This window comes from Brassica napus, chromosome C9 (assembly GCF_020379485.1).
Source record: "Brassica napus cultivar Da-Ae chromosome C9, Da-Ae, whole genome shotgun sequence".
Classification (NCBI taxonomy): Eukaryota; Viridiplantae; Streptophyta; class Magnoliopsida; order Brassicales; family Brassicaceae; genus Brassica; species Brassica napus.
The window spans coordinates 21514421-21528448 of NC_063452.1; the positions used below are offsets into that span (position 1 = coordinate 21514421).

General features: G+C 40.1%; 1 non-coding gene and 1 pseudogene across 1 annotated transcript; one reads left to right on the forward strand and one right to left on the reverse strand.

The window, feature by feature from the left end:
* The first annotated feature begins 391 nt into the window (after positions 1-391).
* On the forward strand, positions 392-5677 carry LOC106416930 (annotated as a pseudogene).
* Positions 5678-8937: 3260 nt separating this feature from the next.
* Positions 8938-9044, reverse strand: LOC125593701. The gene has a single exon (XR_007329599.1). It is a non-coding gene; the product is annotated as a small nucleolar RNA R71 (small nucleolar RNA).
* Positions 9045-14028: the final 4984 nt, after the last annotated feature.

Genomic DNA, 14028 nt, shown 5'->3' on the forward strand with positions numbered 1-14028 from the left:
AAACAATTTAAAAAATAAAAATCTGTTAATTTACCTATTTAATATATTTTCATATTTAATTCATATGGCACTTTTATTTTAGATAATACAGAATATAATTATAAAATTTATAAAAAAAATTGTATATAAATTTTATTTTCTTATTTTTAATAAAATATTAGTTAGCATTGATTTATAATAATATTATATTACGAATTTCGAAATAAATTAATATATTAATTTATAAATATTTAGATTTTTTAGTAAGATTTGGTTAGATTATTTTTCAACAGATTTTGTTATAATTAAAAAAATCAAATTAGTTAGTTTATTGTTAATGTAAATAATCAAATATGTCATGTTAAAAATAACCTTAAGAACCTCCAAAACAAATTTAATGGAAATTTCGAGCATGAATCAACATGATGTATTCATCGATTTCAGCGCAAAGGATACGCGCTACTCCTTTGTCAGCCATCTCTCGGCGGCTTTCCGTCGGAGAAACATCTTGACCTTCCTCGGAGAAGATTTCTCTCAAGCGGCGACTCAACAGGCCATAGAAGGAGCTAAGGTTTTTGTGGTGATTTTCTCTGAAAACTATGCGTTCTCGCCGATGTCCTTGGAAATGCTCACGAAGTTTTTGGATCTCCAGCGACGTGAAAACGGCCCTGTAGTGATTCCAGTCTTTTACGGTGACGTCGCTCCGTCCGTGGTTGAGCAACAGTTGGAGAGGTTCGGAGTGGCTTTTCAGAGCACCGAAGCTTGTTCTCCAAAGACGACAGAGTGGAAAGATGGCGAACGGTCTGATTGAAGCGGCCAAGTTACAAGGCTATGAATCAAATGAACAACCAGAGTAAGTTTGTATTAGTTAGTTTTTTTATTTACTACTCTTCGTTAAGATACATATTTTCAAATGAATGACAGAAAATTTATTTAGTAATCCATTTAGTAGAAACTAAAAAAAACAGTTATTTTGGAAAGAAATAAAACTGTAGAATTTTTTGCCGTGGTTGCAGATTTTATGCGGCAGGATTTTAGGTTATTTTAGGTTATACTGAAAAGAATTCAGTAAAATGTATTTATGTTTAAATTTGTAATATCCCGCCAAAAATTGCAAAATCTTGTTTCTCTAAACCTAAAATCATGTTTCAAGCCAGAATCATAAAATCACTTTTTTCATTGAAATTACTATAAGTTTATTTTTTTCACTAAAACTGCAAAATCACATCCCCCGAACCAAAAAATAATATTTCACCAAAAATCATAAATTCATGTTTTGTCGAAAAATCGGATTTCCAGCCAAAATTGTAAAATCTGATTTCTGTCAAAACCTTAAAATCTGGTTTTCAAAAAATTAATTAATTATAATTATTTTGTTACAAATACGATTTAAGACATATTTTGTCAAATACAAAATTAATTAATTATTAATTATATATTCATCTTTTTAACTAATGATATTTTAGTTCTATTATAAAATCAAAAACAAACAACTAAACATCTAGATGTTGTATCACGACGCAAATATAAACTATATAAAAGAACATAATTAGATAACATTCAGATGTTGTATTCTGTAAATACAAAAACGAATGTGACCTTATTATTTACATCTCTTAATGTGGATATATCAAATGAAGAGATGTTTTAATTATTTATTTATTTTGTCGACGGCTGTTTTGAAGAAAAAAAAAAAAAGAAAGATTACTATATTAAAGTTCAAATAATGAAAATAACCATGTGTTGACAACTTGCAGTGACTCAGAGTTAGTAGATAAGATTGTTGCGGATGTGCAAGCAATCTCAAAAATTATACCGGCTAGGAATCTGGGGTATGCCTGGCATAGGAAAGACTACCATCGCTCAAGCAGTCTTTAACCAAATGTCTCACGACTTTGAAGTTGTTTGCTTCCTCCACGACTTCCATGTAATGTTTCATGAGAAGGGGCTACACATACTGCGGGAAGAACATTCGGTCGAGAAACTAATAGGGAAAACAATTCTTGTTGTTCTTGATGATGTGCGCAACCCGATGGAAGCCGAATCTTTCCTTGGAGGATTTGATTGTTTTGGTGTCGCAAGTCTAATAATCATAACATCCAGAGACAAGCAAGTCCTTAATCAGTGTCAGGTTGAGGGTGTTTAGGAGGTACCGTCCTTAAACAAGAAGGAGGCTCTACAGTTATTCTACGGGCTTGCGTTCCCAGAAGAAAAACCAAGTGATAGTAAACTAGTAGAAGCGTCAAATAAGGTTGTTGAGTATGCTAATGGGAATCCTACAGCTCTTTGCTTATATGGCAGAGAGCTAGAGGGGAGGACGAAAGAAGAAGAAATGGAGGCAGATTTCGAGAAGATCAAGCGGCAATGGCCTCAGCGGGAGATTATAGATATGTTAAAGAGCAGCTACGATGTGCTAAGTGACAATGAGAGGAGCATATTCCTAGACGTTGCTTGTTTCTTTAATGGTGAAGAGTTGGATCGTATCATGCAAATATTTGAAGGGTGTGGTTTCTTCCCACACGTTGGAATAGAGCGTCTGGTCGAGAGATCTTTGTTGATGATATCAAAGAACAGAAAAGTTGAGATACACAATTTGACTAGGGATGTTGCTCGGGAAATCGTCAGTGAAGAAAATTATCAAATATTGAGGCGTCGCAGATTATGGGATCCTTCAAGCATTAGACTTTTACTTGAGGAAATTGAACCAAAGGTACTACTAGTCACATTTTGATGTTTTTCCGTATTTTTTAGTTACTAGGAGGTTGAAGGTCGAAAACCGTAATTTACAAAGGCCTGAGACCATAGCATGTACTATTTTACCATATTAACAAATTGCTGTGGCTAAATATTAGGTTAGGCTTGTAACCTTAGTCAGTTACATAGTGAGACATCTAGTTCCTTAGACTAGGTGTAAGAACCTAACTTAGGAAATTCCTTTTGCCTTTAAATTGTTCGGTGGTGTTAAACCAGTTTGTATTTTTTTTTGTAACACTAAACCAGTTTGTATATAAAAATCTCTTTATTAGATAATCTTTGTGTGTTTATTTTTTCCAGGGCACTGAAGTTATTGAAGGGATTTTTCTTAACACAGCAAATTTAAACGTTGTTGTTAATCCTATGGCGTTTGAGAATATGTATAATCTTCGGCTGTTGAAGGTTTACACTTCAAGCTCTGAACCTACTCAAGAACTCCATCTACCCGAGGGACTAAGTTCTCTGCCTTATGAGCTCAAGCTACTTCACTGGGAACATTATGTTGGACCTAAATTACTAAAGCCCAATTGGCTAAAATAATAAAAGGTTGTGTGAAGAGAAATGGGAAACATCCCACATCGATGGGAACAAGAGAAAATGAGGTGTTTATATATGGTCACTTGATATCATGTGTTAAACAACTTGGAGAGAGAGGAAGGCTCCCCACGCGCGCGCCGCCGCCGCCCGGCCGGCTCGGCTTGGGGCTTGGGTCTTGGGTCTTGGGTCTTGGGTCTTGGGTCTTGGGTCTTGCCATTTAAAATCTCAAAAACAACATGCATTTTATTTTGAAACGACAAGCAGTTTGTCTAGAAAATAAAAACGTCATGATGTTTATCCTCTCGAGATATTTAAACGAGATAAGAAAGAGAGAGATTGCGAGTCTTGGGAATAAGTTCGTAATTTGAACTTCCCGAGATCTTTGCCAAATCCCCACTAACGAGCGCACGTTATGCAACAGTTACGGGAAGTCGCTCCTCGTCCATCTCTTTAAATACAACTCGTCTCTCTTCTCATTTCCCTAACGTTTTACACATCAAACCGACAGCGAAAATCCCTTAGCGTAAGTCTTAAATACGAGAGTGTTTCGTAGAGTTTATAGTTCGATAGGGCGATCACGGGTGAGGCGTGATTCGTCTGCCATGGTTGTATCCTGGGACTATATATTCGTACAGTCCTGTCTCACTAACGGAGCGAATATTTTGAGTTAAGGAAAGAGATCATATCTCGACTCCATGTCTCTTCGCGAATACTATTTCTTATCGTTCTTGTATTCGCTTTTTACATTCGTTTATTTCCTTAACATCGCTTTTATTTTATCGTTTATATCAGTCCGGTTTTCCGGCTTCTACACATTATCCCCTACAATCACTGCCTCATGATTTTGATCTAAGCCACCTTGTTGAAATCAATATGCCTTATAGTCAGCTTCAGAATCTCTGGGGTAGATCCAAGGTAACGATAAAATCAATATGCCTTATAGCCAGATTCCGACAACCTCACATTTTTTTCGCTCTTACATTTATTGGTTTGTTAGAGTCTAGCGAAGTTGAAGATAATAAATCTTAGTCATTCTCAGAAACTAGTTGAAGTTGATGAACTCTCAAAAGCAACTAGTCTTAAGGAAATAGTTCTACAAGGTTGCACAAGTTTGGAGCGCACCCCACGCGTTGATCAGCTAAAGAAGCTTCAACTTCTAAATATCTCTTCTTGCACGAGAATCAAACGTGAAGAGATTATAGAGCAGATCAAAGGACTGGATCTGGAAGGTGTATTGAGAGAAACAAAATCTGAATCAATGGTGTTCTCCACGTTAGTAAATCTGGAACCTGTGGAAAACACGGAGAGCTTCTGAGATACCTATTATGTCAGTTTATGGCAACTAAGTGAAAAGGCTGTTTAATCTTTTATCTATGCTAAGACAGGACGAGTAGATGAATATCGTATTGCTGGTTTGCCTTTGGTTGATTCGGATTACCAATCCTACTCTGTTTTGATATCGTGGAGGACAAGCTACTGAGATTCGCATTGGTTTGGTTATTTCGAATAATTTATCTGATTGTGCTGGTTCTTTCTAGGGAAAATTGGAAAAAAGAGACACTTTCAACTTGGATTTGTCTCTCTAAAACTTTATCTACATTTTTTGTCTCATTAGAACTTTAATTTTTGTAAATACACTTATACCCCCAAATTAATCTAAATTAAATTTTATTTATTATATTTAGATATTTTAATTAGATTTCTTAATATAGTTTGATAAAGTAAAAAAAAGGTAAAATAGATAAAAGGTAAATACACATCGGTAAACCTAATTACCATATATCATTTTCTCCGCCAATCTCTTTTCCTCTCTTCAATGGCGATTTCACCTCCTTCATCGGCTAAAACCCATAGTCTAGTCTATGTTCTATGTTTCTTCTTCTCTATTTCTTCTTCTATGTTTCTTCTTCTGTGTTCTCTGTTTCGTCGTCCTCGTTTGCTCGTCGTCGTCGGTTCAGTTCTGCATTTCCTCATTAGTTTCATCAAATCCTACGATTTCTCACAAACGGTATGTGTTGATTTGATTTTTTCTCTAATCTCGTTTTCATCTTCCTCCTTTTCCTTCTCAGACACGAATCAGGGAACTGGAGATTTGTTCTTCTTCTACGGTTTCGTTGGACGGTCACCATTAGACTCACTCACCATTTGACATTGACTGGCTATATATGTAGTTCAACGGTTTGGCATGGCTCTTCTTGGATGTATCCACAAACATCTCACTGCTCTACAAGGAGGTAATCTTAGTCACGGTAAACTAATCTCCTCTTGTACGAAGAGGTGGGTTGACCTATGTGGATAATAATGACAGGAGTTTGATCCTAGTCACAATAAGCTTGCGGTGAGCAGAGAACAAGCGAACGAGAAGGGAGAGAAAATGTACATTCAGACAAGAATGGCAGAGTATGCAGAAGAGTTGTGGGAGTTGCTGAAAAAAAAGACAACACCTTTGTTTACATGTGTGGTTTCAAGGGGGGGGGGGGGGGGGAACCAACCAAGTCTCTGCTGCTCATGGTTGCAGGGATCGATTGGTTGGAGTACAAGAAGAAATTAAAGAGGAGTGAGCAGAGGAATGTTGAAGTCTACTAAGCAAGCTTGTGATGGATTTTGTTACTATTGTATTCTGTAGATAAAGGAGCTGATGCCATTGTCAATTATTCATTGTATGCATCTTTCATTTTTTCTTGCAACAATATTGTAATATGTTTTTATTGGAATACATATCAGCATCTCGCTACAAACAATATCATAGTACAGAAGAATTTGACATTTGAAAAGTGGTAAGTTCTAGTGGACACAAATCGGCTGCAGTTCATGAATTGGGATTTGGCAAATTATAAAACTTAATTGTTCTAAGCAAACTACTTTCTATTCTTCAGTCAAGAACATTGAATTGAGATCAAATTTTTAAAAGTGAGATTGTAATAGACTAATAGAAATTAGTGGCATCACAACACCTTTTTCTTTGGTGCCATTTTCTTGATTCTCGCAACAAAGAGGATGCTAGTTGCTGACGTGGAAGGGTAGAAGCGCACTGTTTTTTGGAGTGCATCCACTTCTACATGGCCATTTCAGTCTCATGTAGCTCTTCATCGTCACCATCACTCAGTTTCATGTTACTTTGTAAGGTCTACGAGAAGTCCACTGCTTGAATGTTTCTTCATCACATGGCCCACCTGGTTAATGAACTCTTTAGTAAAAAAGTGTTGCTTTCTGTACAAGGTAGGTTTGTGGTAGGTGGAAGTGAGATAGTAGTTCTATCAGCAAGTAAAAATTGACTCCTTTCACTGAGATCATATTTTTGAACTATGATCTGCAGACAGAGAAGCGATGCCCTTAACACCCAATAGGTCTAGCATCATAAAAAGTTTAGCACCTTAGAAATAGACGCATTTCTATCTGACCCAAAACCTAGGTCTTGACAATCAGCAATAACTACTTTCAACTGTCTGAAGAACCACTGATATACCTTGGATTTGACCCGTTTTCATCCATGGTATATAGGTGTTTTACTATATATATATATATCTATGTTTTCTACTCTTCTAGGTATGTTTTCAGGTTCATGTGCATTTTGGAGTAAAGCTATGACTTTGGAGCATTTTGGAGCTTAAAATACATTTCATCCGAGCTGACCATGTACAGGTCGACGAGAGGAAGAACAATCGATCGATGCACATCCAGTGCTGTCGATCGACACCATGAGATGCCTCGACAAATGAAGATTAATATCGATCGATGTACACAAGTACCATCGATCGATGTCGAGACATTGGACATGCGACATTTTGGATCCAGCGGACTTGAAGCCCAAGTCCAAGCTAAATTATGAAAATGCCCTGACGAGTTTTTAACCTAGTAGATTATATACTGCCTAAGTGTTTTGACGGCAGAGAGAGCTTTTTGTTACAGTTTTACTTTGAGAGAGAGAGAGAGAGAGAGTTTTGGAGAGAAGATCACTTGTGATTGGAACTCCTTGTTTTCATTTCTTTTCATCTATACTATGAATTCCCATTTCTTCATTGTCATGAATTTCTTTGCTATGTCTGAGTAGTTCATTTATTAGATCCAGGGTTCAGATAGGTTTGTGGGATTAGCCCCAAACTATAGATCTGCCTTGTTGTGATATTCATGATAGATTTGTATTCATTGCTTGTTTTAGCCTTGCTAACTAGAACATGATCATAGGATTGCATACTCAAGCACCCTTGTTATCCCATCCTGACATCTATCTATCATATTAGGACTGCTAGAGAGGGCTAACCGCCAATTTAGTATCTTAATAGGGCATATCATACTCGCGCATAGGCCTGGCTAGAACCCGTCGATCGATGTCCTCAACTGACTATCGGTCGACGTAGGTAAAAGTATATCGGTCGACGTCCCTGTAGGACCATCGATCGACACTCTTTCGTTGTCAACATACTAACCGTTGAGACACGAGATCTAGTTTGTTAACCAGTGAAACATGCGACAGCTGATCACTGAGTTAAGCGGTTGAGCTCTAACATATCATGCATGCAACAAATAGGCATCTATAGATATTATAATCTCCAACACCTGAATAGTGGCACTGCGTCTAATATCATTTCCAACCAAGTTACATTTACTATTTACTTCGCTTGTTACTATTGCTATTTCATTTAAACATTTACAACTCTTAGAATTAAAAAACACTAGATTTAATTGTTTCCTAGCTCCTTGTGGATTCGATCCCTAAGTACTACATCTGAACCTCTTTTGATGACAGTAACACTCCTTAGGGTAATTTGAGTGGTATCAAATTTGGCGCCGTTGCCGGGGAGCTTTGATCGCCATTAGATTTAGTTTTATTGATTCTTATTCTCTTCTCTACCCCCTTTCTAACATAATCTTTTTCTTGTCTTTTCAGGTGCATGCCCAGCGGTACCAGAAGCAACAAGGAGAAAGACTTGCTGTTCTCAGACGATCCTGCTCACTTGGAACGCACCATCCGTAGAGGTCAACGTTTCTCATCGCTCGACGCAACAACTTCGTCGTCGATCGATACTCACAACCAACCGTCGACCGACACCAGACCTTCATCGTCGATCGATCCTAATCGTTCGACAACGATCGATATTACACCGCGTACGTCGATCGATACCGTGTCGTCAAAAATGGTAAACTTTATTATTCTAACACAGGACGAGAACGAAAACCTGTATGACCAGGACGGTCATCTGCGTAATGCAACAGGTCAGAAAATAGACGCTCAGGGGACTGTAATCCCTGATGCTGATGCTGACTAGGAGCTGCTCAACCTGTAGATGAGGACGCTCGATCGAAACCACTGGCCGACTACAATCGCCCAGATGAGTACTATTCCAACAGATCAGCTATTCGACTTTCGGAGATCCAGAAGCAGAATTTGAGCTGAAGCCTCAATACTACACTCTCGTGTCGCAGATACCCTACTCTGGGTTACCGCACGAGCATCCTATGGACCATCTAGAACGGTTCGAGGATTTAATCGCTGCTATTCGGATGGAAGGAGTCCCCGAAGATTACCTGCTGTGCAAGCTCTTCAGATACACACTGAATGGAGAAGCGATGCACTGGCTTAGGCAGCTACCCACAGGATCCTTAACATCCAGGGCCGACATCAAGAATGCTTTCTTACGAAACTTCTTCGATGAGGCGCATGCTGAAGAACTTCGAAACAAAATTTCCACATTCTCGCAGGAGGCTGGAGAGTCCTTCAAAGATGTGTGGATTAGATTTAGGTTCTTCCAGCGAGACTGTCCACACCACGGATTTAACGAAGTGCAGCTGCTAAGCACTTTCTTCCGAGGTCTCGCCTTACAGTATCAAATGGCTCTTGATACGGCGAGTGAAGGAAACTTCACTACACGGAATCCGTTAGAAGCTGGGAGACTTATCGAAAACCTTGCTAACAGCAGCAGCACCATAAACACTGACTGTGAACGGAAGAAGTCTGTAGCCTCTATCGGGAAGGAACAGATGGACGAAGTAAGAGCTAAGTTAGATGTGGTGCACGAGCTTCTTAGGAAGCAAGTCTGTTTAGCTGAAGGAGAAGTAGCAGATACGGAAGGAGAAGAAAATGTGAACTACATCGAAGGTACCGGATTCCAGAAATTTGGAAACCAGGGCGGAAACAGAAACTTCTTTGGAAATGGTCAAAGAAGTAACCAGAGTTCACAATTTCAAAACCCCTTCAACAACAGCAAAAGCTACTCGAACTCCTACTACCAGAATCCACCACCCAGACTCAGGAAAGCAAGATCGAAGAAATGCTTGATCGAGTACTGTTGGGACAACAACAAATCACCGTGGATTTCAACGGTAAAATTGACTCCGCCTACAACAATCTGAACACCAAAATCGAGACCTTAGGGACTCAGGTGAGGAAACTTGAAACGCAAGTGATTCAGACTGGCGAAAGTATAAAGAGGCAAGAAGCTTTCGCTAGAGAGGATGGAGCTGACAAAGGAAAACACCACGTAAATGCCATCATAGATGATGATTTCTGGCAAGTGGAGAGACATGAAAAGCTTGAGGAAGGAGACTTTGAAATCGAAAGCTCCATGAGTCTCGGCGGATCCCAATGGTGTCGACCGATGTCGATGAACTCGCATCGATCGACCGACCATGACGAAGATCGATGGACGGATTACTCCAGTCATCGATCGACGTCGTCCGCTAAATCGACTGAATGCAATGCAGTTCGAATTCTAACTCATGAGGAATTCGCAGCTAAGCATCCTCACCCACCCTCCCCTTTCTATGATAAAATCGATCGATCGGTTGACCCAACCATCGATCGACAGAGTGAGTCCGACGTCGATCGTCACAACACACCTCCCATCGATCGACAGGCACCTCTGACATACCGAGTGCGGTTACCCTCAATCGATAATGACTATATCAACACACTCAAACCACCACCAAAACCATTAGCTAGCCCACCCGAACCAAAACCCAACCCTTTAAATAGTTCACCAGAACCAGTTCAAGAAGATCAGGAAACTGAAGGGAGAAGGTTAAGGAAAAGAAAGGAGAAAATTCCTAAGAACCTTAAGAGGGAAGCTAACGATAAGGAGATGGATGGTTTCACTAAAAGAATCCTCAGAATCCCAATCGAAAAACCTTTTGATGAAGCTTACTTCACACACAGGTTGTGGATGTTCTTCAGATAAACAAAGGTAACTGAGGAAGACATTAGGAGAATGTTTCATCAAGTCAGAGAGAAGATGAGACACATGATCACATTGTCGAAGAAGAGTGATCCTGGGAAGTTTGCAATACCATGCGTAGTCAAGGGTGTTGAATTTCCCCATTCAATGTGTGACACAGGAGCATCAGTCAGTATCCTCCCTAGGATCATGGCAGACCATCTTGGTTTGACCATCGAACCTTCAACAGAATCCTTCACCTTCGTGGATCTTTCAGAAAAACGATCAGGAGGAATCATAAGAGATCTGGAGGTACAGACTGGTAATGCCCTTGTCCCGGTAGATTTTCATGTCCTGGACATCAAACTTAACTGGAACTCTTCACTTCTGCTTGGAAGATCTTTCCTAGCTACAGTAGGAGCTGTATGTGACATGAACAAAAAAAAATTGTGTCTGACGCTGATAGACCCCAACATCCACAACGACCCTATCCAACCTAAGAGAAAAATTATTAACGGTGACCGATAACCGCACCAACACATCGCTCGACGTTGATCAGCTGGTTGACCATTTCGCTCTACCTAATCATTGTTACCCACACTTTGCCTTCCAACCTCCAAGCAAGAGAGGACGTGATGATTATTCCATAGGCAGTTGGGCAAACAGTGGTTTCCATGAAAGTTTTGCAGTTGACACTGTAATTACTTCACCTAACGAGGAACATACAGAGGAATACGATGAGGATTATTGGAAGTAACGTGCAATAGAAATGTCTTTGCAGGATGAAAGATTTGAAACACATAAGTTCACCAACACGTTTCCAACATCGTTCGACGAAGTGCACTCCACATCGGTCGATACCCACCCTCGTCCAGCAAAACAACCGCTCACATCGATCGACATCCATACAGGAAAATCGATCGATATTCGCGCCGCAGCGAAAATCCAGGAGCAGGAGAACATTCCCTCTCCAACTAGGTTTATAGATACCTATTTAAAACATTTTTCACCCCTGAAACCACCTCCACACACCAGAGCAGACACACAAGCAGAAAAGATGAACACTCTTCTGTCTACATCAACAGGAAAATCCATGAAGAGCAATCATCTCAAGAACACAAGTTCTGCAGAAATTTTTCTGCCCTCGATCGATGAATATGTATCAACATCGATCGATACTACTCTTAAACCTAATCTTTCTATTTCTAAATTGAATGATAATGCAAACATTGATTAAAGTTTTCTAACAGATGAATTTGGAATTTTCAGGGACCCAGATGGCAACGCACGTGCAATAGATGGAAGGATCTTACAAGTGTCCAGAGAGGACATAGCAGATATCCTTCAAGTGGCCAATGGACCTGACAACCTATTCTCAAAGCAACATGGCACTCCAGACGTCATTCAAACCGATCCAAACAAACACGTGGGAGTCGCCGCAGCAGAAATCAATCCAGATCTATCATGCCAACCAAAAGGCCAAGCATCGATCGACGGGACAACTCAGACACCGACTGACAAGATAACACCAACGTGGACCGATAAGGATGACCCGACGTCGATCGACAGACGTTATGAATTTGGATACCGCGCTTTTGACATGTACGGAGCCAGAAATTTCACTTGGGAACGAAGGGACGAGTATGGAGTCTACAGAGATGAGTGTGGACACGCACGAGGCGTATCTGGTGAGATGATACCTGTCACAAAGGACGACATCGGGAAATTACTGGAAAGAGCACCTCTTTTTGAAGAGAGCCACATCTGTCTTCCAGAACAAGCCACTTCCTTCACACTCACAAGACTAGCACCAGAACTCTACACCAAAGATGAAATCAATGAGATGGTGACTGGTATTTGTGGAGCTCAGGAAAAACTGGGAGAGGAGCTCAAATCATTGGTAGAAGATACACATCAACCTTTGAATGGAGGCTACAATGAGCTTTTCAGAAGTATGGTAGAAATGAGGACAGAAATTGAGAGTTTACGCCAGCAACTTGAGAAGGAAGCCACGACCTCAGCATCGATCGACGCACCACATGCACCATTGATCGACATCAGTCTTCCGACAGCCCAAATCCCTGCAGAACCGCAATGTTCAGCAGAACACAAGGATGAATGGGAAGTCTCATACATCAACACGAGGATAAACAGCGTGTACTACCCTCTCAACAACAACGTGGACTGGCTGAGCACTAAAATCGAGCTACTACAGCAAGATCTGGACACCATTCGCAAGAAGGACCAACAACCAGCCACATCGATCGACTTGTGTACCATCACATCGCTCGACCCTAAGATCTCAGCCATGGATGATAGGCTGCAGACTTACGAGGACATGCATGACCGCTTCGTATCACCAGTCATGCTATATTTAAACAAATTGTCTAGTCAAATACTTCATGGCCAAAGGGATATTGATAAAATTACTAATCAAAATTTTTTGCAGGCAAACTCATTTTCGATCGACAGGCTACGAGGGCCATGGATCGATGGCAAGAATCCTGTGGAGTTACTTCCCTACACAGCAGAAGAGGTTGACAAGATCACATCCAAGATCTACACTGCTATAGACACCATGGAGGAACGACTTGACAAACGCTGCGATGACATCTACTTTCCATTCGATAATAGAATTGGTTGACTAGACAGCCACACAGAATGGCTACAGAAAGAAGTCAAAGCCATTCAGAGACAACTCGCAGCTCAACACCAGATATCAGCATCGATCGACAGGAAGCGAGCGAAATCGCTCGATGGTAAGTCGCCGAGATCGACCGACGAACACTTAATCGCTTCGATCGACGCCGAGTCTACACCAGCCGGCGAGCAGCTGATACACAAAACGATAGAGTCAATGCACGAGAAACTGACAGAACTTTCAGCATACGCCTATGACAACATAGGCTGGCACCAGGTCAGCATTGACAACGTTCAAGATAGGCTACAGAACATCTCCAATGTACTTAAGAAGATGGATGACAAATGGACAAGAAATGATGAGGCCACAAGAAGTTTCATTGCATCTTGGTCTAGAATGTGCAGAGATGACGTGGATGTTTGTTTTCCAACAAGCAGCTGTTTATCCACCAAATAGCCAATCACTACCACAGTCAAGCTAAATGACTATAACCAAGCGCCGAGTGGGAGGCAACCCACTATTAGGTATTTTATTTTGGTTTTATTGGCTAGCATTTATTTACTTTCATTTTATTTCTTTCAGATTTAGGAGACCCAAGTAGGAGGACCTGAATATCGACCGCCGACGAGACGTCGACATCGCTCGACATAGACAAACACACGACGATCGATGCAACATTTCCACATCGATCGATATCTAATACGGTCAGATGTATCTTCCTTACTTGTTACATTTCGTACTTATGAATTATTCCATCATAACTCCGACTGAGTTACACTGGGATAGAGTAATTTAAGTCTGGGGGGAGATTTACTGATATAATTTATTTTATTCTTATATAAAAGGAATTTTAATAAATTATGCTTAGCTATTGAAAATGGGACTATGATCATATATTGATTTAAACTTGAATATCTAACCAATCTTTAGCACCATTTTAGATTTACTGATTGCAGATAGCACTAT